This window comes from Lithobates pipiens, unplaced genomic scaffold, assembly GCF_037356315.1.
Source record: "Lithobates pipiens isolate NorthernLeopardFrog02 unplaced genomic scaffold, aLitPip1_a1.2 Scaffold_23, whole genome shotgun sequence".
Taxonomy (NCBI): Eukaryota; Metazoa; Chordata; class Amphibia; order Anura; family Ranidae; genus Lithobates; species Lithobates pipiens.
The window spans coordinates 73003724-73027062 of NW_027507785.1; the positions used below are offsets into that span (position 1 = coordinate 73003724).

Here is a 23339-nt window from a genome sequence, read left to right on the forward strand (position 1 = left end):
TGGTGATCGTACCTGTAGTCCGGGTTTGTGCTTGACTATTTTGCACTATAGACAAGACTACCGCCAACACCCTCCCCCAGCCGCCCTCCTGCTCGGGTGGGGTGGTAGTAGTCTTGCCTAGAGCATGGGTGTCTACAGCTGAGTACTGATTGTCAGAGTGGACTCACTGGGGCTGCAGAGCTTCTCTTCCATCCTGAGACCTGATGGCCGCTTCCTCCGCCGCCCCAGCTGTCCTCCGACTCTCGGGAGCCGGCTCAGTGTCGCCCTCCTCACAGGCTGTGCTGCTGCTGCTAACCTACGCCACAGCAGGACTGACGGATGTCCTCCATGGCTGCTGCTTTCTCTGGATTGGCCAGCAGAGAGTCAGTCGGTGCCCCAGCCTTGTGTAGGGTCTTCAGTCCCTCGTGTTCCTCGGCCAGGCCAGTAGGGAACTCAGCGGCTGTGACTGCCCCCTATGCAGCAGTGCACCATTGGCAGCTGCCTAGTTCGCCAGCCCTGCCTGTAGTACAGCCCAGAAACTATAGCATTTTGCTTTTGTTATCCTTCCTAAAATACACTGACACTGATACTGATACTAATTTAAAATATGCTTTAATAAAAAATAAAAAAATCCTACTCAAAATATACTGACCCTGACCTTTGACCCCATACCTTTGCCCATAACCTTTGACCCTTACCTTGACCCTAACACTAACTCTGGCACAGACCTAGATCAAATTTTGATCTAGCTATTTTTTTTCTTTCTTTTTTTACATTTTTTTTTATCATTATTAACAGTGGAACCTTGGATTACGAGAATAATCTGTTCCAGGAGAATGCTTGTAATCCAAACCACTTGCATATCAAAGCGAGTTTACCCACAGAAGTCAATGGAAACGAAGATAATTTGTTCCGCATTTACTTCTATTGCATGCAATACCGCATGTGGCCAGAGGTGAGGGGGGGCGCAACGGAGAGCCTCAGAGATACTCGGGGACAGCTCGGCTGAACTCGGAAAGCCTTGGAAAGGCTCGGGAACTGAGTATTTCTGAGTATTTCCGAATGGCTCCGAACCGTTCCGAGTGTCACCAGCGCCCCGCACCTTGGGCCAGATTCAGTACTGCACACCCCATTAGCTTGAATTCTGCTCGTTTTGCGAGACAACACTCACAAACCACGTCAGGATTTTTAAAAAAATTGCTCGTCTTTCAAAACGCTTGTTACCCGCGTTACTTGTTTACCAAGGTTCCACTGTATATGCATACAGTAGTTGCCAAGGGGTTAATGCATTCTCTGAATTAAGGTATAAAATGCTCCACTACCTGTCCTAGCCCCCCCCCCCCCTGTCCCTAAACACTTACCTGACTCCTTTCACTAATCCAGCCTTTTCCCGGCTTCAGCACTCCTCTCCTCCACTTCTCACAGGAGACACTGAGAGCCATAGGCTCCTCCTGCTGTCAGTCAAACTCCAGGAAGCAGGGAGCAGGGGTGTGGCTTACTGGTGTTTGTCTATGGATGCACACAGCCCAGTTCTGAAGCACCCACATGGGTGGGTGCCCCCTTAGTACACAGCATGCTAAGGGGGCACCGGAAATAGGGAGAAGAGGTAAGGCACTGCTTGGTGCAATATCATTGGTCAAAGCAGGTAAGTATAATTTTTTTTTTTAAGTAAATAAAAACATATCCTTTAGTATCATTTTTTCCTTTAGTATCACATTTAGTGATTTTTTTTTTTTTTTTTTTTACTTACAGTATATTGAATGATAAGTGTCCCTTGTGTTGGTGGCTGCTATGTTATTTGAACTCTTAATTTCTCAGACCCTCAGCAAATGTTTATAATGTAGGAACCTCACCTATGTAAAAGCTGAAGCCAGGTATGGATGCTTTTGCATAGTTATTAGTCCAGCTTGGACCTATATAAGTATACATGTGCCATACCTGGCCAATTCCTATGGAAGCTGAAAATCACTAAAGTAGACACCACTACTACAGTGCTCTCCACCGGGTTCTGGGTCCTTCAGAGGACACTCGGCATTTACTCAATAAATTCAAAGCTATTCCTGATAGGACAAAGAACACAAAAATGTCACAATCTCTACCTCACCCAATCAGAGAACACTGCCTGTCACTGCTGCTATGAAATATCTGGTGCTTCTACAGCAATAACATATGTGGCCCAGTGGCCTAATGGATAAGGCGTCAGCCTCCGGAGCTGGAGATTGTGGGTTCAAGTCCCATCTGGGTCGTAACCTTTATACTAGTACCCTACCTTAAAAAGAATACTATTATATTAGTAAAATATCCGATACGTTCATTTATATGGTGCATTAGGAATTTGTCAGATATATACAGTATGCCTCAGAAAATTCAGACTAGGCTTTTCAATAATGCAACTAAAAATCTCCCTTAAAGTGATATTAAAGAGGAAGTAAAGGCTATTAAAAAAATAAAAAATAATGCAACCTGCAAGGCAAAGGCATAATGAGCTAGTATGCATAGCATACTAGCTCTTTATGAATAACTTACCTGAGAACGAAGCCCCCCCCGAATCGGTCCTCCGTCTTCATGTTCGCCGCTGCCATGTATCCCGTAGCGACTTCCTGGTCTCGCTGCTCCGGAGGCGCCATGACGTCTCTCCCGCGCACAGCAGCCGACACGAGTGGCCTATCGCCATGATCTGCGGCCTGCCCAGTGCGCCTGCGTGCCGCTGTGCCTGTCTTTTTGTAAATATCTCCTAAACCGTATAGGTTTAGGAGATATTTCTTGGACCTACAGGTAAGCCTTAATCTAGGCTTACCTGTAGGTCAAAGTGGTTTGTAAGGGTTTACAACCACTTTAAATGTTTGTTTGTTTGTTTTTTTTTGTTTTTTTTAAAATAGAAAACAAGTTATACTTACCTCCTCTGTGTAATGGTTTTGCACAGAGCACCCCTGATTCTCCTTTTCTTGTGTCCCCCGCCGGTGCTCCTGGCTCCTACCCCTTGACCAGTGCCTCCAGTAGAAAGCTGCATGCTATAGGGGCAATCATGCATGCTCCCTCCCGAGCCCCACTCTATGCGTCCATAAGACACATAGAGCCGTGGCTCAGCCCTGTCCCCCACTCTCTTCTCATTGGCTGTGATTGACAGCAGTGGGAGCCAATGGCTCCCGCTTTTGTGTCTCAGCAAATGAGGAGAGAGACCCAGGACAGCCGAGGCTCCCATGCACATCACTGGAGAAGGGGCTCAAGTCAGTATTTGAGGGGGGGGGGGGGCGGCAATTGCACGCAGAAGGTTTTATACCTTCATGCATATAAAAAAACCTTTAGACTTTACAACCACTTTAACCCCTTCCTGACCGCCGCGCGCCAATATACGTCAGCAGAATGGCACGGATGGGCAAGAGGGCGTACAGGTACATCCCCTTTAAGATGCCGCATTGTGGGTCCCGCGGACTCAATGTCCACCAGGTGCCCGCGATCGTGTCACAGAGCAGAAGAATGGGGAAATGCCTTTGTAAGCAAGGCATTTCCCCGTTCTGCCTAGTGACATGACAGAGATCACTGCTCCCTATCATCAAGAGCAGTGATCGCTATCATGTGAGGTGTAGCCCCTCCCCCACCGTTAGAATCACTCCCTAGGACACACTTAACCCCTTCATTGCCCCCTAGTGTTTAACCCCTTCACTGCTAGTGTCATTTACACAGTAATCAATGCATTTTTATAGCACTGATTGCTATATAAATGACAATGGTCCCAAAAAAGTGTCAAAAGTGTCGGGTGTGTCCGCTACATTGTCGCAGTCATGATAAAAATCTCTGATCACCGCCATTACTATTAAAAAAAATTAATAATAAAAATGCCATAAAACTATCCCCTATTTTGTAGACGCTATAACTTTTCTGCAAACCAATCAATATTTACTTAATATTAATATTTATTGCGATTTTTTTTGTTTTATTTTTTCCCTCAAAAATAGGTAGAATAATACATATCAGCCTAAACTGAGGATTTTTTGGGGCATTTTTATCATACCAAAAAATTAAAAAATATTGCTTTTTTTTCAAAATTGTGACTTTTTTTGTTTATAGCACAAAAATGAAAAACTGCAGAGGTGATCAAATACCACCAAAAGAAATCTCTATTTGTGGGGAAAAAAATACCTCAATTCTGTTTGGGTGCAACGTCGCATGACCATGCAATTGTCAGTTAAAGCGACGCAGTGCCGAATTGCAAAATGTGCTCTGGTCAGGAAGGGGGTAAATCCTTCCGGGGCTGAAGTGCTTAATAACGCAGGACCCAATACCAGATTCCACCAGCGGGTGGACGGGGGTGCAAACCCCTGTGTTCAGTAACCACTTGCCATGGGACCCGGAAGCTAATGGAGTATTGATGCCTACTACACTGATTTACAGCTTCCACGGGGAGCCCTCAAGCAAATACATACTTACATAGATCCAAACTGGACCAATGTTACTATATAAAAACTGCCATATCGGGAATTCAACTTTAAGGCGGAACTTCGCGCAAAAGGGGACGTTCCCTTCTTCCTCCTTCCCCCACCTTTACATTTGGCAATTTTTTTGTCTTTGGGGTAAGTGGGTACATCATTTTGACAGGTACCCGCTCTTCCATATCCGATCAGATCACCCCAACAATATTAACAGAATTTCGCCCCCTCCTCCTTCCCCCCGCAGCTTTCAGGGCCACATCACAGGCCCCAGGATACTGCAGGACCAATCAGAAAATGCGCAGTTGTATGCCGGCTGTGAATCAGCAAGCCTTCACTTCCAGTTTCCCTTTGTGAAGATGTTGGCGCCTGCACCTGAAGCTGATTGAAGAATTGGCTCAAGCGATGACATCGCTGGGTCCAGAGACAGGTAAGTGTTCTTACAGTATTTGTAGCTGCTGACTTTCAATTTTTTGGGGGGAGACCGGAGCTCCTCTTTAGGTGGACCTTACATTTTTACTGCAAGGTCCACTTTAAAATATATGCATACAGAATTAACGATCTTTTACTGTTTGCTCTTTTGTTTGCTTGTTATGCCGCATACACACGAGCGGACTTCGCATCGGACTGAACTTCGAAGGACCTTTCGACGGAGTTCCGCCGAAACGCACTTGCCTATACACGATCACACCAAAGTCCGATCGTTTAGAATGCGATGACATACGACGGAGCTAGAAAAGGAAGTTCAATAGCCAGTAGCTAATAGCTGCCCTTGTGTCGTATTTGGTCCATCGGAACAGCATACAGACGAACGGTTTTCTCGATAGGAACAGGTTCCGGTGGAAAGATTTGAAACCTGTTCTATTTCTAGGTCCGTCAGAATTTAGTCCAATGAAGCCCACACGTGATCGGAATGTCTGACAGAATGATTCTGTCTGACCTTTTCTGCCAGAAAGTCCGGTTGTGTGTACAGGGCATTACATATACAATGAAAGCATTTTGTTACATTTGTTCGACAAGTGCAAAAAATAATACACCTCTCCAATAAACATGGATCACTGCACTCCGGAACTCAGCACACTGTTCTTCTTTATTTAAATGTCGTATAAAACCACGCATGTGAGCAGATGCTTTGGGGGGCCATTAACAATAAATGACATCACCACACATCTGCTAAAGGGCAATGCGCTTCAGTGCGTGTTGGGTAAGTGTGCGATTTTGCCTTGCCGATAGGGTTGCCACCTGTCCGGGATTCACCCGGACAGTTCGGGTTTGGAATCATGCGTCCAGGTTTCAGAGTACCTCAAACCCGGACACATTATTCAGACTGGACTGTGACTTCCCAGCAGGGTTGCTGCCTGCAGTTGCCTAAGCTGAGTGTGTCTGTTACAACAGACACAAACGGGAGAGGAGAAAGGGCTCGATCTGCTCCTGTTCCTCCTACCACTACCCACAATTCAACCCGTGGCACTTTTCCTCAGAAAAGGAAAGTAGGGTCCAGAAATTAAAATTCCAGCAGCCTCAGATACATCTGGATGAGAGGTGCTGACTGCCAAGGGGTGAGTGAGCTCACCATCCATCCCTGTCTGTGACTGAAGTCTCCTCCCTTTCTCTCTCTTGCCTCTGAGAGAGTACACTAAGGTAAATCAGGGTTCTCAGAGCACCCCTTACATCAGAGTTCCTCTTTACACCAGAGGTCACAGTGTTCCCCCCTTACATCAGAGTCCTCTCCATACATCAGAGTTCTCAGTGTTCCACCTTAAATCAGGGTTCCCAGAGCATCCCTTATGTCAGAGTCCCCAGAGTTCCCCCTTACATCAGAGTCTGCAGAGTCCCCCCTTACAGTGAAAGGGAACTCTGTGGATTCAGATGTAAAAGGGGAACTCTGTGGACTCTGATGTAAAGGGGGACTCTTGATATTAACTTCCGCTTTAACTTCATATGATTAGAAATGTTATTAAATGGTAAAATATATGTATAGTTTATACTATAAAAAAATAATAATTGCTGTGCACCGCTAAGATGTTCGGGTTTGACTTGCAGAAAAGGTGGCAACCCTACTTGCCGACATGCACAAAATGTGAACCTGGCCTAACAAAGCCATGCCAGACAGCGCAGCCAGGTTGGGGAGCTGACATTTTTCCAACCTTAGTTATGCAATACAGCTCAGTAACTTTCCTGCTTTAAAACTAAAGTTATTCTTTCAAAACGTTTTGTCTGTAATATATTTATGATGTAATAGATTTCCGGTATAAAAATAGCAGGTGTTCTAAAAATAGATGCCAGGTGATCGATATCTTGTTTCATCACCACAATTTTCCTTTATGTAATTCTGTCTGCCTTCAAGGAAAAAAAAAAAAAAAAAACTGGCAAGGGTGTGTGGATTTATCTTCCGTTCACACACCCTCTGTGTAATGACCTTATAAATTTCTCTGCTCATTCTTTCAAAGTTTATGGGACACAATGCTGTGGGTGTGACAAAAATGCATTACACCTATCTGCAAGAGCTGATATGGCGGTCTATAGGGGAAGGTGTTGCTCTGCCATCTAGTGGACAGAATGCTTATTGCTGGTGGAATTTAAATTCTGAAAACGCTTTATCTACCTTCCATCCAATACAAGATGGACTATTGATTTATATGGTGGAATTCTGAACTCTGGCAGTTAAGTGGGTCATGTGGAAACGTTCGGATAGCTTAAAGTCCAACTCTAGACAAAGCTTTTGGGGTTTAGATCAGTGGCGGCTGCTCCATTAGGGGCACAGGGAATGCCGCTCCCCTAATCCATGTGCCCGGCCCCTAATATACATGCAGGCTGCAAGGCGCATGGATTTCAATGGGTTTTTTTTTTAAGCACATGATTAGAGCCTGAAGCTCTAATTGGCCCCAAAAAGGGTGGGCTCGGGGCGCAGAGCTTACCCAGTTGTGTGACATTGGCAAATTAATATCCGCTAATGTCTTCCTGCTTCTCCTCCTGGCTAATCAGAAAGCGGGTAGTGATATTTGATTGGCCAGGAGTCCTAAGGCCCGATTGGCACTGAGTCCTAAGTCCTGATTGGCCAGGAGGAGAAGCGAATGCCGGGACTCAGGGGGGAAGCCCCCAAAGCCACAACCTAGATGGGGTAAGTGCGGGGCTGGCAGGGAGCCTGATGGGCAAGCGAAGAGGCGATCAATCGAGCGACGGGGTGGGGGGAGTGCGAAGCAGCGATTGATTGGTCGAGCGACTGGGGTGGGGGGGGGGGGACCAGCCGCCACTGGTTTAGATCCTTTTTTCTTTTTTTGCTGTCTGTTTAGGGAGATTTCACTTTAAAATGCACACTTTAGGTTTTCGATCTGTTTTCTCGGTTATCCTTCTGTAATAACTGGATCTACATCACACTGCCTACCACAAGTAACATGATATGTTGTAAGCTTTTTTTTTGGCCTTTAGCTCTGGGCTTAATATGGATCTCAAGCCAAAATGATTATTATTACATGTACTTATACAGCGCTGTCAATTTACGTAGTGCTTTACAGAATAGTTGGCTACGGGACAACTCAGTGAATGGCTTTGAGTGGCCCGGCCAGAGCTCAGACTTGAACCCGATTGAACATCTTTGGAGAGCTCTGATAATGGCTGTGCACCGACGCTCCCCATCCAACCTGATGGAGCTTGAGAAGTCCTGCAAAGAAGAATGAGAGAAACTGTGCAAAAATAGGTGTGCCAAGCTTGTACCATCATACTCAGAAGACTTGAGGCTGTAATTGGTGCCAAAGGTGCTTCAACAAAGTATGGAGCAAAGGCTGTGACTACTTATAGTATATATATATTAAATAGTCTCTACTCCTCTGAATTAGCTCATCAAATCATATGATACAGACACTTCTTATGATATACTTATCTGAATTATGAAATAATGAAATATCATTTATACTTAACAGGTGAGGCATGCTGTTTTCCAAATGTTAGAAATGATAGTGAAAGCATGCAAACATAAAGATATGTTTTACAAGATAAATTACATAAAGTCATTTATCTTATAAGCCTAAGACCCCTTTCACACTGGGGCGTTTTCAGAAGTTTTTCAGGCGCTTTAGCGTTAAAAAAAAGCGCATGTGAAGCGCTTGAAAGAAGCCTCATCTGCAATCCCAATGTGAAAGCCCAAGTGCTTTAAGAGCCCTTTCCCAATGTCAGCGCCCGAAAAATGCTCGTAAAGCACCGTTTAAACTAGCAGCGCTTTACCAGCATTTTTCAAGCGCTATTGGGGCGCTTTTAACCCCTGCTAGTGGCCAAATAAAGGGTTAAAAGTGCCCACAAAACGCTGCTGCCAAAAGCAATTTTCAGGCGTTTTGCAGGCCCCCTTTCCTATTGATTTCAATGGGATGGGGCACTTTAGGAGCGGTGTATTCACCGCTTCAAAAGCGCTGCAAAGAAGCTGCTTGCAGGACTTTTTTTGACACTCTGCCAGCGCAGCGCCTCAGTGTGAAAGCACTCGGGCTTTTACATTGGGATTGCAGTTGCGGCTTCTTTCAAGCGCTTTACAGGCGCTTTTTTTAATGCTAAAGCGCCTGAAAAACTCCCCAGTGTGAAAGGGATCTCAGTGTGAAAGGGGTCTTAGTTATAAAACAAGTATAAGTCTGATTTCTCCTCCTGAATTCTGCACATTGATAAAGATATACTGTGTTTATCTTGTTATTGGGGGGGGGGGGGGGGTCTCATTCTCAATAAAACCTCTATAAGACATCAGGGGTGGGCGGAGTTGGGAAATCTGATCAGGGATATTGCTGGGCCCTCTGGAGGAAATAGTTCAACCTACGCAGCTTTCAATGACCTCATAGTTTCTGAAGTTAATAGGCGAGGTCAGGTGTGTTATTACTGTAGTCAGCAAGTATGAATGGACTGACATTTTACACTGGTGACACAGATTAGTTGGGTTATATTATACTGTTGCAGATAGGGAAAACTTTACTTTAGCAGTGAGTCACTGATGATGAAATGTGTGTCTTGTGACCATAGGTGAACAGGTGAGATAATCTTTCCAGTATGAGGTTTTTCAATGCTGCATGTTAGCAGGTGACTGCAGGATTCTGAAAGCGTGCTTGGTGACATCAGAGATTTCATAAATCACAATGCACAATATTTTTACTACGCTGGAATTTGGAATTTCCCTACAAAAGAATGGATATACAGTAGATCATTCAACCCTGCTTGACAAGCTAAACGGGTAAATGGAGGTATATGGTATGTGCTGGTCAGGGTGGGGTGCTATAGAAGTTATTATGAGGTGCTGTATTGATATAGCATTAAAGTATTAATACATTTTTAGTTTAAAGTGGAAGTCTGGGCTAAACCTACCTAATCCTAAATCTGCTCCCATGCCCATTCTAAAGCCCCGTACACACGGGCCGAATAACCTCCAAAATAAGCCGGTACAGTAGAAACCGTTCGATATTCTGCCTGTGCAGGTCCTTGTCAAGGACCTTGGACAAGGACCTGCCTAGGTCCTTGTCCAACAGAAGCCAATCTCACCACCGGCTTATGTCAAATGGGCATGCTGGAAAACCAGCATCTGATCTGCACTCTCAACCAATGGCAGCGATCGCTGACCGGTGTTTTCTGGGGGAGAGGGGTGACCCAGTTCTGTGCTCCCTCTGACAGTCAACACTCCTCCAGGCAGCAGTGGCATCCTCACATCCAGATGCTATAGACCCTGCCCTGGCATTGATGACATCAGGGCGCAAGACCGCTGGAGCTCAGGGGTGCAGAAGCTGTGGGGAGCAGTCGGGGTAAGTATATCTCATTTTTTTTCCTTCCCCTAGACACAAACAAGAAATTAATACTTGCAGTCCAGGCATAGCCACACAGTTTTTTATTTGCACTGAGTTGGATTTTAAGACCTCCAATCCCCCTTCACCTTTGACCTGATAATCCTCCTTCCTTTTGTGTTTACCAACATTCATCCTTTTCATGATTGAGGAAGGGGAGGAGTGGGCTAAATGTTTGTAAACACTACTAGTGTTTACACTTGTAATGGCTGTGATTGGTTCACAGAGATCACAAGGTACAGAGCCACTCTGACTGGCTCTGTGCATCATGGATGTGATCTTAGCTATCCATTGACAACTCAGATCACAGCCATTAATGGGTACACTGCCCATCCTACTGTGTTTTCTGCAGCACTGTTTCTACAAAACACTCCAGAAATACATGTCCTCCTCCTGCCATATTTTTTATAATATTGTAGTACAGAGGTGTTAAAGTTAGTGTCATATACCTGATCGGAGACTGAAATGATGATGTAGGCCTCTGGTGTATCTCCAGCCCAAGTCCCTCTGAAGATGGAACAGAGGGTCCAGAGGGACAGGAGGAACATGACTGCTGGTAGGTATTGATAGGAGTGCTTTCAGCAGGTGATGTGGTCCCAGGCAGGCTGGCAGAGCATCAGGCCAGGAACAGTAACTGTGCATGGAGATCCAGCGGAAGTTAAGGGGGCACTCCCCATGGGCTGAAGGTTGCAGATATGAGACTTGTCAGGGCTTCCAGATGACTTGAGACAGGTACTCCCTGTGGTGAGCAGAGCTGATAGAGATGATAGGCAGGTAGGCACTGGAACTGGACAAGCGGAGTGTGGGACATCTACTTTACCAACCGCTTAGTGTCTGCCACCCCTCTCTGCCAATCCATGCACTGGCTTCCGATCATCCAGCGAATGAATCTCAAAATAGTAACAACATACAACGCCATTCACAACTCTGCCCCATGCTACATCATCAATCTTGTCTCCAAATATCACCCAAACCATCCTCTTCTCTTCTCCCAAGACCTTCTGCTCTCTAGCTCCCTTGTCTCCTCCTCCCATGCTTACCTCTAGGACTTCTCTAGGGCCTCCCATCCTCTGAAATGCTCCACCTCAATCTGTCTGGCTATGTCCTACCTTCAGGAGATCCCTAAAAACTCATCTCTTCAGGGAAGCCTATCCTGCCTCCACCTAAAAACTGAACTTTAAACTTTTGCATTAGCTCATCTCTCTCAATGACCTTTTGTACCACTTGCCCCACTCTATTAGAGTTTAGGCTCTCAAAAGCAGGGCCTTCTTAACCCTCTTGTATTTTATTGAGTTGTAACTGTACTGTCTCCCTTTATATTGTGTAGCGGTACCCCCGTAGGAGCTGCAGAGTGTTGTGGTTCATCTGTCACCCTGCCCAGCCTGGCACACACTTCTCATTCGCTCAGAGACATGAAAGTAGTCCTTGCACTTGTTTTTTATGTTTTATTAAGGGAGATTAAACTTGGATGGGGAATGGGAATTTATGAGATACCCGAGTAATGAACAGTCAACATTGGGACGACTATATACAGTCAAGTATATACACTCTCCTCTTCTCCTCCAGTACATCGCTTCCTCTCTGAGTATCACTCCTCACTCCTCCTGCATATCACTTCTTGACTTGCACTCTACAGACTAGCTAGCACTGTAGGCCTGACACTGGCTCAGCCAAGCCCAAAGTAAAGGCACCTATGGTGCAGCAAATAGAAAGTTCCAGTGCTAGCTGTCCCTGTAGCTACTGCTTACAGTAACAACTCTTCAGGCACTGCCAGCCCTCCTGGCTGCAGCTACCTTGCTCCACTGCCTGTGACACCACCCTTCCTCCAGATTGGCTCTGCACCCATTCCAGACTGCTGCATCTCAGTCCTCCCCACTGTGTGCTCACCTACCAGCCCTCCTGGGTGCCTCTGTGGAACTCCTGGAGACTTGCCCATCAGTGTTCTCCCACTGTCCTCTCTTGCTCCTCCTGTGCCTCCTGGCCAGGACACCTGAGCCCAGGCCCAAGGTCACCCCCCCCAGACTGGGGAGCTCCCTCAAAGGCCTTGACAGCCTAACACACCATCTCCATTCTCCACCCGATCAACGACTCCCCCAGCTCGACTGACCCTGGGTATTTAAGGAGGCCTGCCCCCTGCCAATCAGAGTTGGGGATTGGTCAGGGCACCTTAGAATACCCCAGGTGGCTCCATCTTGTCTTTCCACCTATCTTTCCAGAACCTGTACCTACTCTAAACAAAAACCTGCACTATTCCCTCTAGCACACTAGAGGGTGCTACAATTGTAAAGTGCTGCATAAACTGTTGGCACTATATAAATCCTGTATAATAACATTAATTACCGTTTCACTGATAATGGTATAATGGTGCCGATACTAAGTATTTGTAATGCCGCGTACACACGAGCGAATTGTCCGGCGTACTTAGTCCGGCAAACAATCCGGCGGACTTTCTACCGAACGGACTTGGCCACACACGGGCACACAGAAAGTCCGGTGTTAGCTAGCGCGATGACGTACAGCACGTACGACGGGACTAGAAAAAGGAAGTTCAATAGCCAGTAGCCAATAGCTTCCTTTTCGTACTTGCTTCTGAGCATGCGTCATTCTTAGTACTGACGAACGTATTGTCAGCTGAAACCCAAGTCCGGCGGAAAGATTGGACTGCAAAAATACTTTCTAAATCCGCCGGACTTTACGCTGGAAAAGTCAGCTGAAGCCCACACACGATCGAATTGTCCGGTGAAATGCGTTTCGGCGGACTAAGTACGCCAGACAATTTGATCGTGTGTACGCAGGATAAGGCCGCGTACACACGCGGGGACTGTTCGCTCAACTTTGTCCGCTGAACAGTGTTTCGGCGGACAGTCCGCTCGTGTGTAGGCTTGTTCGTCAAACTAAGTTCTGCGCATGCTCAGAAAGGATTTACACGCCGAAGTTTGCATTGCAGTGTATAGGACGTCGTTTTCTAGTCCCGTCGTACGTGCCGTTCACGTCATCGCGCACGGTTTCAGCGGACTGTTCGTTCGTCGTGTGTGGCCATGTCCGTCCATGCTAATTTTGAGCGGACTGTCCGCTGAAACTGTTTGACGAACAAAGTTGAGCGAACAGTCCCCGCGTGTGTACGCGGCCTAAGAGTACTTGTACTCGTACAAATGCTCCTATACTAAAACTGATATTTTTTTGTGATTTCATTGCGACTTTCATTGTCTTCTATTAAAGTTGCAAGCCGCAAAGAAGTCGGAGGTCCTAATCGCACTGATCTGTGGTTTTGAAATCACGCTGAAATAACGCACTTTCAAAGCTGCACAGTCAATGCAAGTCACAATGAAATCACAAGTTAGTATTGCAGGAATCTTGTTCAAAGTCCAACAATTTGAACGGTTCGATTGGCGGCAATAGGGTACAACTTGTCAGGCGCTTTTGAATTGTCAAATCATATAACAAATCGCACTGGTGTGAACCGTAAAAAATAAATGCATCCAAGGGCAAAATAGGTATCGGTAATTGGTATTGGAGAGTACTTGAGGAAAAGTATCGGTACTCGTACCCGGTCTTAAAAAAACTGATATCAGTGCATCCCTAGTATAATGATAATGATCTTGTGAAGTGCATATTATGTGTGGACATTGCTTTACTCTCAAGTATTAAGGCCTCAAGCTAGGGATGTCGAGAGTGGGCCTATGGCCAGGAAAATGGCACGTTATGGCAGAGGGTTCCATCAACAGGTGGGTAGCTGTCCTATCCAAGAAGAAGCAGGACGGTGCTCAGTTTGGTGCCAACGTCTGCCCAATCCTAGTTCCTCTTACAAGCCTAAAAGTCTCTAAAGTCCTACATTTTGCAGTTTAAACCGAAACCTTCCTAAATCAAACAGTTAGACTGACAAAAACCTTCTATATCAAAAGAAGTATTTCACATAAATGTAAAGGAAGTTTCATAAAATAAAGCCAAGCCGCTCACAGACAATAAAGGGCTGTTTTTTCATGAAAGCCCTCTGTAGTCACACATTATTTCAAAGTTTAATAGAACAGAGCTCATGGGTTCCTTTATACTGGCAAAAGAGGTGCGTTCAAAGAGCTGTTTGCTAGATGATCAAAAATACAGTCATTCCAAAGCACATTATGAAGGAAAATAGAAACTTTCATTGGTGTTAATGAATACCCACCACCATGAGATAGCTCCATGGTCTCAGATTAACAGCACCGTATAAACAGAATAAAAAAAGACTTGTCCCACAGTTCTCTGATGAAACATTTAGCAGAGAGCCTATAAATGCTCAAGGTGGATTTGTCCCACATTATACAATCCATACGATATTCGATATTGATATTTCTTGGGAATCACCAAGCTTTAAATCATCAATTCATATCCATGAATCCTAAAATGATGGAAATCATTTTATTGGCGATTAAGAGCAAAATCTCAGAAAACTCACCACGCATCACTTTCTGTGGTTCTCAATTGGCTTACTTTCATGGTATAGACCAGTGGGCTCCAAACTGTGGCCCATGGGCCAGGTAGGGCCTTTTGGTTGCCTTTTTCTGGCCCTTGGCACTATTCCTCCCATTGACAACAGCAATGAGGCCCTATTTCTCCCACTGACACCAACGATGGTCCACTATTCCTTCATCTGACACCAACGATGGGTCACTGTTCATCTCACTGTTCATCTCACTAATACAAATGAAGAAACACTACTCCTCCCACTGGCATCAAAATAGGGCACTATTCCTTCCACTAACACCAACAATGGGGCGTTATTCCTTCCACTGACCTTAAGGATGGGGTACTATTCCTTCCCCTGATACCAACGATGGGGGACTATTCCTTCTCACTGACACCAATGATAGGGCACTATTCCTCCCACTAATATAAACAATGGAACACTATTCCTCCCACTGATAACAATAACGGGGCACTATTCCTTCCACTAGTACCAACAATGAGGAACTATCCTTCCACTATTCCTTCCACTAATAATAACAATTCTTCCCACCAATACCAATGAAGGGGCACTATTTCTCAAGCATGAGGCATTATTTAATCCCACTAATGGTGGAGCATCTATCCAGTCCAGCCAATCTAATGGTTTAAAGGGCCTTGTAGACAAAGTTTGGAGACCCCTGGTATAGACAAATGAGCACAAAGTCTCAGTGTGTATGGAGACCACCAAGAAACTACATCCAAGATTGTAGATCACCTTAGATGATACAGAGGTTTTACAATGATCCAAAACGAAAAAGATATTCAGGAAAAGTCCATCATAAATTTAAAATAAATCACTCACTCTGTGGTCACTCACGACTCTGGTTCACTCTTGATGGCATGAGTATTTATCTTCCATGCTATAATGAAAAAGAGGCAGCCATCCCAAATTATTGATTCAACTATAGGATCAGGCAGGGTAAATCCAGTAAGTTCCCTCACCAGTTTCACCAGATACAACCGTAGTTACATAGTAGGTGAGGTTGAAAAAAGCCTCAAGTCCAACCTATGTGTGTGATTATATGTCAGTATTACATTGTATATCCCTGTATGTTGCGGTCGTTCAGGTGCTTATCTAATAGTTTTTTTGAAACTATCAATGCTCCCCGCTGAGACCACCACATGTGGAAGGGAATTCCACATCCTTGCCGCTCTTACAGTAAAGAACCCTCTACGTAGTTTAAGGTTAAATCTCTTTTCTTCTCATTTTAATGAGTGGCCACAAGTCTTGTTAAACTCCTTTCTGCAAAAAAGTTTTATCCCTATTGTGGGGTCACCAGTACGGTATTTGTATATTGAAATCATATCTCTTCTCCAGAGAGAATAAGTTCAGTGCTCGCAACCTTTCCTCACAACTAATATCCTCCAGACCCTTTATTAGCTTTGTTGCCCTTCTTTGTACTCGCTCCATTTCCAGTACAACCTTCCTGAGGACTGATGCCCAGAACTGGACAGCATGTTCCAGGTACGGCCAGACCAGAGTCTTGTAGATCGGGAGAATTATTGTTTTATCTCTGGAGTTGATCCCTTTTTAATACATGCCAATATTCTGTTTGCTTTGTTAGCAGCAGCTTGGCATTGCATGCCATTGCTGACCCCATAATCTACTAGGACCCCCAGGTCCTTTTCCATCCTAGATTCCCCCAGAGGTTCCTATTTTTACCACCCAAATGCATTATTTTACATTTTTCTACATTGAACTTCATTTGCCACACAGTTGCCCACTCCATTAATTTGTTCAGATCTTTTTGCAAGGTTTCCACATCCTGCAGAGAAGTTATTGCCCTGCTTAGCTTAGTATCATCTTCAAATACAGAGATTGAACTGTTTACCCCATACTCAAGGTCGTTTATGAACAAATTAAATAGGATTGGTCCCAGCCAGCACAGAACCCTGGGGGACCCCATTACACACCCCTGACCTTTCCGAGTACTTCCCATTTATCACCACCCTCTGAAATTGCTCAGTACTCACCTTATGATCCATGCCAAGGGACTTTATTTTGTACAGTCAGCTAATACCATTCCAGTCAGTAGACTGTCAGTTAAAAATTAGGAACAATGGTCTGGCAATTACTTGACTAAGTTCCCCAAGTACCCTCGGGTGCAAGCCATCTGGTCCCAGTGATTTATTAATGTTAAGTTTCCCAAGTCTAGTTTTAATTCTGTCCTCTGTTAACCATGAATGTGCTTTCTGTGATGTGTCTTAAAGATAAACACTGCAGTTTTGGTTACTGAAGCCCCCGATTCCCTTGTGAAGACTGAGGAGCAGAATAAATTCAATACTTTCGCCATCTCCCCATCCTTTGTAACCAGATGTCCTCCCGCATTCTTTATTGGGCCAATATGGTCTGTCCTCCCTTTTTTACTATTTACATACTTAAAGAATTTCTTGGGATTTTTTATTGCTCTCCTCCGCTATGTGTCTTTCATGTTCTGTCTTATCCATCCTTATTGTACCGTTTCATTTCTTGTTGCATTCTTTTGAAGTCTGAATGCTGATGATGATCCCTCAACCCTGTATTTTTTGAAGGCCTTTTCCTTTGCTTTTATATGCATTTTTAAATTGGAGTTAATCCATCCAGGACTTTTGTTCGCTCTTTTAAATTTATTACCCAATGGGATGCATTGGCTAATGCCCTTATTTAACCACTTTCAGACCGGACCAATTTGCTGGTCAAAGACCAGACCACTTTTTGCGATTCGGCACTGCGTCGCTTTAACTGACAATTGCGCGGTCGTGCGACGTGGCTCCCAAACAAAATTAACGTCCTTTTTTTCCCACAAATAGAGCTTTCTTTTGGTGGTATTTGATCACCCCTGCGGTTTTTATTTTTGCTCTATAAACAAAAATAGAGCGATAATTTTGAAAAAAACGCATTATTTTTTACTTTTTGTAATAATAAATATCCCCCAAAAATATATAAAAAAACATTTTTTTCCCTCAGTTTAGGCCGATACGTATTCTTCTACATATTTTTGGTAAAAAAAATCGCAATAAGCGATTATTGATTGGTTTGCGCAAAAGTTATAGCGTTTACAAAATAGGGATAGTTTTATAGCATTTTTATTAATAATTTTTTATTATTTTTTTTTTTACTAGTAATGGCGGCGATCTGCGATTTTTATTGTGACTGCGACATTGTGGGGGACCCATCGGACATTTTTGACACATTTTTGGGACCATTGTCATTTATACAGTAATCACTGCTATATAAATGCAGTGATTCCTGTGTAAATGACACTGGCAGTGAAAGGGTTAACCAGTGGGTGGCAGTGTAGGGGTTAAGTGTTCCTAGGGGTGTGTTACTAACTGTGGGGGGGTTGGGCTTTCATTTAGTGTACACTGATCTCTGCTCCAATCACATGGAGCAGAGATCAGCGTCACTAGTTGCTAGGCAGAATGGAAAAATGTTGTTTATACAGCATTTCCTCCATTCGGCCGCTCCGTGAGACGATCGCGGGGATGCCCGCGGCGATCGAGTCCGCGGGTCCCGCGACCGGACTCACAGGGGTCCCGACCAGCGCGATGGCATGGCGGCAACGAATATTGGACGTACATGTACGCCAATATGCCTGCCCGTGCCATTCTGTCGACGTACATCGTCGTGCGCTGGTCGGGAAGTGGTTAATATGCTCTTAAAGCAAACCCATCTCCTCCGCATTCTTTGTTACTAAGATTTTATCCCAATGTATGCCTTCTAGTAAGGTTCGTAGTTTAGAGAAGTTGGCTCTTTTGAAATTCAGTGTATTTGTATTCCCCTTATGTTTCCTATTTGTGTGATTTATATAGAAGCCAATTGACATGTGGTCGCTGTTTCCTAAATTGCCCCGTATTTACACATCCATGATCAGGTCTGGCAATCAGTAGATCCAGTAACGCTTTATTTCTAGTTGGTGCATCCACCATCTGACCCATAAAATTGTCCTGCAAGGCATTTAGGAACTGGTGAGCCCTAGATGAATGCATGGTTCCCTCTACCCAGTCTATGTCTGGATAGTTAAAATCCCCCATTATGATAACATCCTTGCTGCTAATTCAGATTGTGATGGCAAATCAGTCTCCCCTTCCTCCCTCAGGTTAGGGGGCCTATAGCATACTCCCAGTATTATTTTCCCCTTAGCTTAATCCCTTTGGAGCTCTACCCATAAGGATTCCACCTCCTCCCTAGCACCCTTAGTGGTGTCATCTCTCATGCCACGTACACACGATCGGAATTCTTGTCGGAAAAAGCTCTGATGGTTTTCCCGACGGAATTCCGATGGAATTCGGCTTGAACTGTCTTGCCTACACACGGTCACATCAAATTCCGATCGTTTATAACGCGGTGACGTACAATATGTACGACAGGACTAGAAAAGGGAAGTTCAATAGCCAGTAGCCAATAGCTTCTGTCTCGTAGTTGAATCTGAGCATGCATGATTTTTGGAGTGTTGGAATTGCATACACACGATCCGAATTACCGATAGAAAGTTTTTCCGTCTGGAAAATTGAGAACATGCTATACATTTTTGGCTGGTGGAAATTCAGACAGCTAAACTCCAATGGAGCATACACACGGTTGCATTTTCCGATGAAAAGCTCTCATCAGTCTTTTTCAGGTCGGAATTCCGATCGTGTGTACACGGCATCGCATTCACTTGTACATTATTCTTGATATATAGGCATACCCCTCCCAATTTTTTACCCTCTCTATCAATGTGATAAAGTGTATACCCTTGAATGCTTGCCAGCCAATCATGAGAACTGTTGAACCAGGTCTCTGAAATTCCCACAAAATCCAAATCCTCCTTGTATAATAGTATCTCTAGTTCACCCATCTTGTCCGCTAGGCTCCTGGCATTGGTGAACATGCCATGTAGTGTAGACCGGTCGCATATTATGCTCTTATTGGGTGTTCTGAGATTGCAACTAGGACTTACTACTATACTTACCTTGAGTTTATGTGCTTTGGTCAACCTACCACTAATGCCCCCAATACTACCCTCTGGATTATGTTCGCTTACTAACCCTACCTCTGCACCCCCCCCCCCCCCCCCATCACCTACTTTAAAAACCCCTCTAACTTTTCAGCCAACTTCATTCACAGCTGATCTGCACCCTCCTCATTTAGGTGCAGTCCATCCCTTCTATAGTACCGGTTATCGTCTGAGAAGTCGGCCCAGTCCTCCAGGAACACAAACCCCTCCTTACTACACCAGCTCTTCAGCCACTTGTTTACTTCCCTAATTTCCCTCTGCCTTTCTGGTGTGGCACGATGTACCGGTAGTATTCCTGAGAATACTACCTTGGAGGTCCTTTTCCTCAATTTAGCTCCTAAGTCCCTAAAATCATTTTTTAGGACACTCCATCTACCTCTGACTTTGTCATTGGCGCCAACGTGCACCATGACAGCCCGGTCTTCCCCAGCCCCTCCCAGTAATCTGTCCACCAGGTCCGTGATGTGCCGAACCCGAGCGCCTGGCGGACAACATACTGTTCGATGCTTCAGGTCTTTATTACAGATTGGCCTCTCTGTCCTTCTAAGAATTGAGTCCCCTACCACCAGAATCTGTCTTTACTTTCCCTTCACTTCCCCCCCACTCTCACTGGAGTTCTTCCCCTGGCAGCTAGGAGAGTCCCTCAGCTCCAGCAGTGCTGGTCCCTGACTGGCATCACTAATGTCACTCAATGGAGTGTACTTATTGGGATGTTCTAGCCCTGGATCGGCCTCCCTGGCACTTGCCCCTCTACCCTTCCTGACTGTCACCCATCTACTCTTTGCTAGTGCCTGCACCTCTTTGTCTCCACCCACCTCTGTGCTGGCCCCTGCCGGCACCTGCCATGTACGTCCCTGGCTCTCCTTTAGTATGGAGTGACCTCTCAGTGCTTACAGTTGCTTCCCCAGATTCAGAACCTGGGCTTCCAGGGAAACAATGCGCTTACATTTTGCACAGCAGTATTCACCCTCAATCGGATGATCAAGGAACGCATACATGCCACAAGATGTACAACAAGTTGCCTCTCCACACTGCCGGGCATCGTACCTATTAAATTTAATGAGGATTGGGGATTATACCCTATCCAAATTACCTAGAAACTAGCTTCCTGACACTAATACTCAAGACAATACACATGTATTCAACAAGACAATACACAGGAACTCGCAGACCTACGTGCACTCGCAGACCACTCGCAGACTTACGTGCACTCACAATACACAAGTAGTAACGATCCACACACACTGCTCAGACAACACAGGTACTATGACCCCTGTTATAACTTCCTGTTTTAAACTCTGGTTTTTAACTTACCACTTAGACCAGTTCCACTTGGACAGAGTTCTAGCAGACTCAAAGATGAGCAGGCTCACAATGAGTTCTATACAAGGTTATATAGGCCTCAAGCACCTGTGATCAATTAACCACTCCCCTTACTTAGTAGGCTGAAGGAAGCAAAGAAAAAGATCAAAGATACAACAATGTTGGTGTCCCTTGTCAATTTTACATTGTATTTTTTAAAATGTAACTGCCTACTCCCAAACTGTCATTTGAAGTAAAACACAGAGCCAAGTATTATTCTCCACAATTTTTTTATTGTGCATAAAAAAAAAAAAAAAAAAAATTAGACATGCTATCTGCCAAAAAGTGCATTCTATGCATCCAGAAATATAGAAAATATACAAAATCAAATCATTATTATTCAACCAAAAAAATAATGTCAAAGCAATAACTCCAAGGCCAATAATAAATAACACGCTATCTCCTCCGATTCCGCAACATGTCTGGATGACAAACAGCCACCCAGAAACGAACTGAACAGCACGAAATGAAAAGCGCGAAATGAAAAGCGCGAATCATAACTCACCAAACTTCTACCAACACAAAATTAGCAGAAGGAGCCCAAAGGGTGGCGCTAAAGAGCTGGAAAAACACGTAGTACATCACTACGTTGGTAATTGTTGGCCAACATTGGTGTAACCGTGTGTATACAAGACAAGTTTGGGCCAACGCCCTTTGGACAAAATTCCACGGTTTTGTTGGCCAGCAATACGATTGTGTGTATGAGTCTTTATAGAAAACTGTATAAGACAATATAATATGATTGGGATGTAAAGGGGGTCTCTGATGACAGGTGAAACCCCCATGGGGTCATGCAGTTTCCTCTGTAACAGATCAATGTATAAACAAGGAGTTTTCTTTTCCTAGTATGTAACATGTTTATCTCCGCTTATCTTATCTGGCTATTTTATTGGCTGTCCATAGACTGTTCCTTCCCCTTTCGCCTGTTCAGAATATCTTAAAGGGAAACAGCTGCTTATTTCAAGACCGTGTATATCGTGTAATTATGTGTTATCTTCAAAGTGTAAGGCCGGCCATACATGATGTGAATTTCTTTCCTGCAACCACGGGTTGCAGGTAAGAATGTCTTCTCCGGGCGGGGAGGGAGCCGTCCCTGCAGTGAGAAGAGAGTGACTATCGCTAGCGGCTTTACAGTGTATGGTCAGCTTAATCACTTGACCTCCGGAAGATTTACCCCACTTCATGACCAGGCCATTTAATTGACAATTGCGCGGTCATGAGATACTGTACCCAAATAAAATTGATGTCATTTTTTTCCCACAGGTAGAGCTTTCTTTTGGTGGTATTTGATCACCATGTGTTTTTATTTTTTGCGCTATAAACAAAAAAAGGAAATTTTTGAAAAACAACTATACACTATAAACGTTATACTTTTCTGCTATAACCACTTCAGCTCCAGAAGGTTAACCCCCCCCCCCCCCCCCCCTTCACGACCAGGCCATTTTTTCGGATACTAAGTTACTTTAACTGACAATTACGCAGTCATGTGACACTGTACCCAAATAAAGTGTTAAAGTGTCCTTTTTTTCCCCACAAATTCTTTTGGTGGTCTTTGATCACCTCTGCGGTTCTTATTTTTCGCGTTATAAACAAAAAAAGGGCGACAATTTTGGGAAAAAAAATATTTTATACTTTCTGCTATAAAACATATCCAATAAAAAAAATTAAAAAATCGAGATTCTTCATAAATGTAGGCCAATATGTATTCTGCTATATATTTTTGTTAAAAAAATAATAATAATCTCAATAAGGGTATATTGATTGGTTTGTTCAAAAGTTATAGCATCTACAATCTATGGGATGTATACTGGATTTTTTATTTATCTTTATACTAGTAAGGGTAACGATCAGCGAACTATAGCGGGACTGTGATATTGCGGTGGATGTTTTGACACTTTGATCAGTGACACTAATACAGTGATCAGTGCTAAAAATATGCACTGTCACTGCACTAATGACCCTTGATGGGAAGGGGTTAAACATCTAGGGCAATCAAAGGGTTAGATGTGTGCCTAACCAGTTTTTGTGTGTTGAGGGTGCCGTTACTAAGGAATTTGATGGATTTTATTCCCTGTGTTTTATTCCCTGTCCAGTTAAATTTTATTTCATTTGGGTACGGTATTTGTGTCAATTAAGAGCACTAAATGTAATTTTTGTCTGCTGCTTCCTTCCCCTGCTATCAAATTTTCCTGACACCAAGAGAAAAAAAGGTGACGGGGGGGGGGGGGGGGGGGGATCCGGCGAACTCCAGCTCATTGACAGCTCTTTTTGTGAAATCATGTGGGAGTGCCTCCCGCAGTACAATT

General features: G+C 44.4%; 1 non-coding gene across 1 annotated transcript; it reads left to right on the plus strand.

The window, feature by feature from the left end:
* Nucleotides 1–2152: 2152 nt before the first annotated feature.
* TRNAR-CCG (transfer RNA arginine (anticodon CCG)) lies at nucleotides 2153–2225 on the plus strand. The gene has a single exon. It is a non-coding gene; the product is annotated as a tRNA-Arg (tRNA).
* The last annotated feature ends 21114 nt before the right edge of the window (nucleotides 2226–23339 follow it).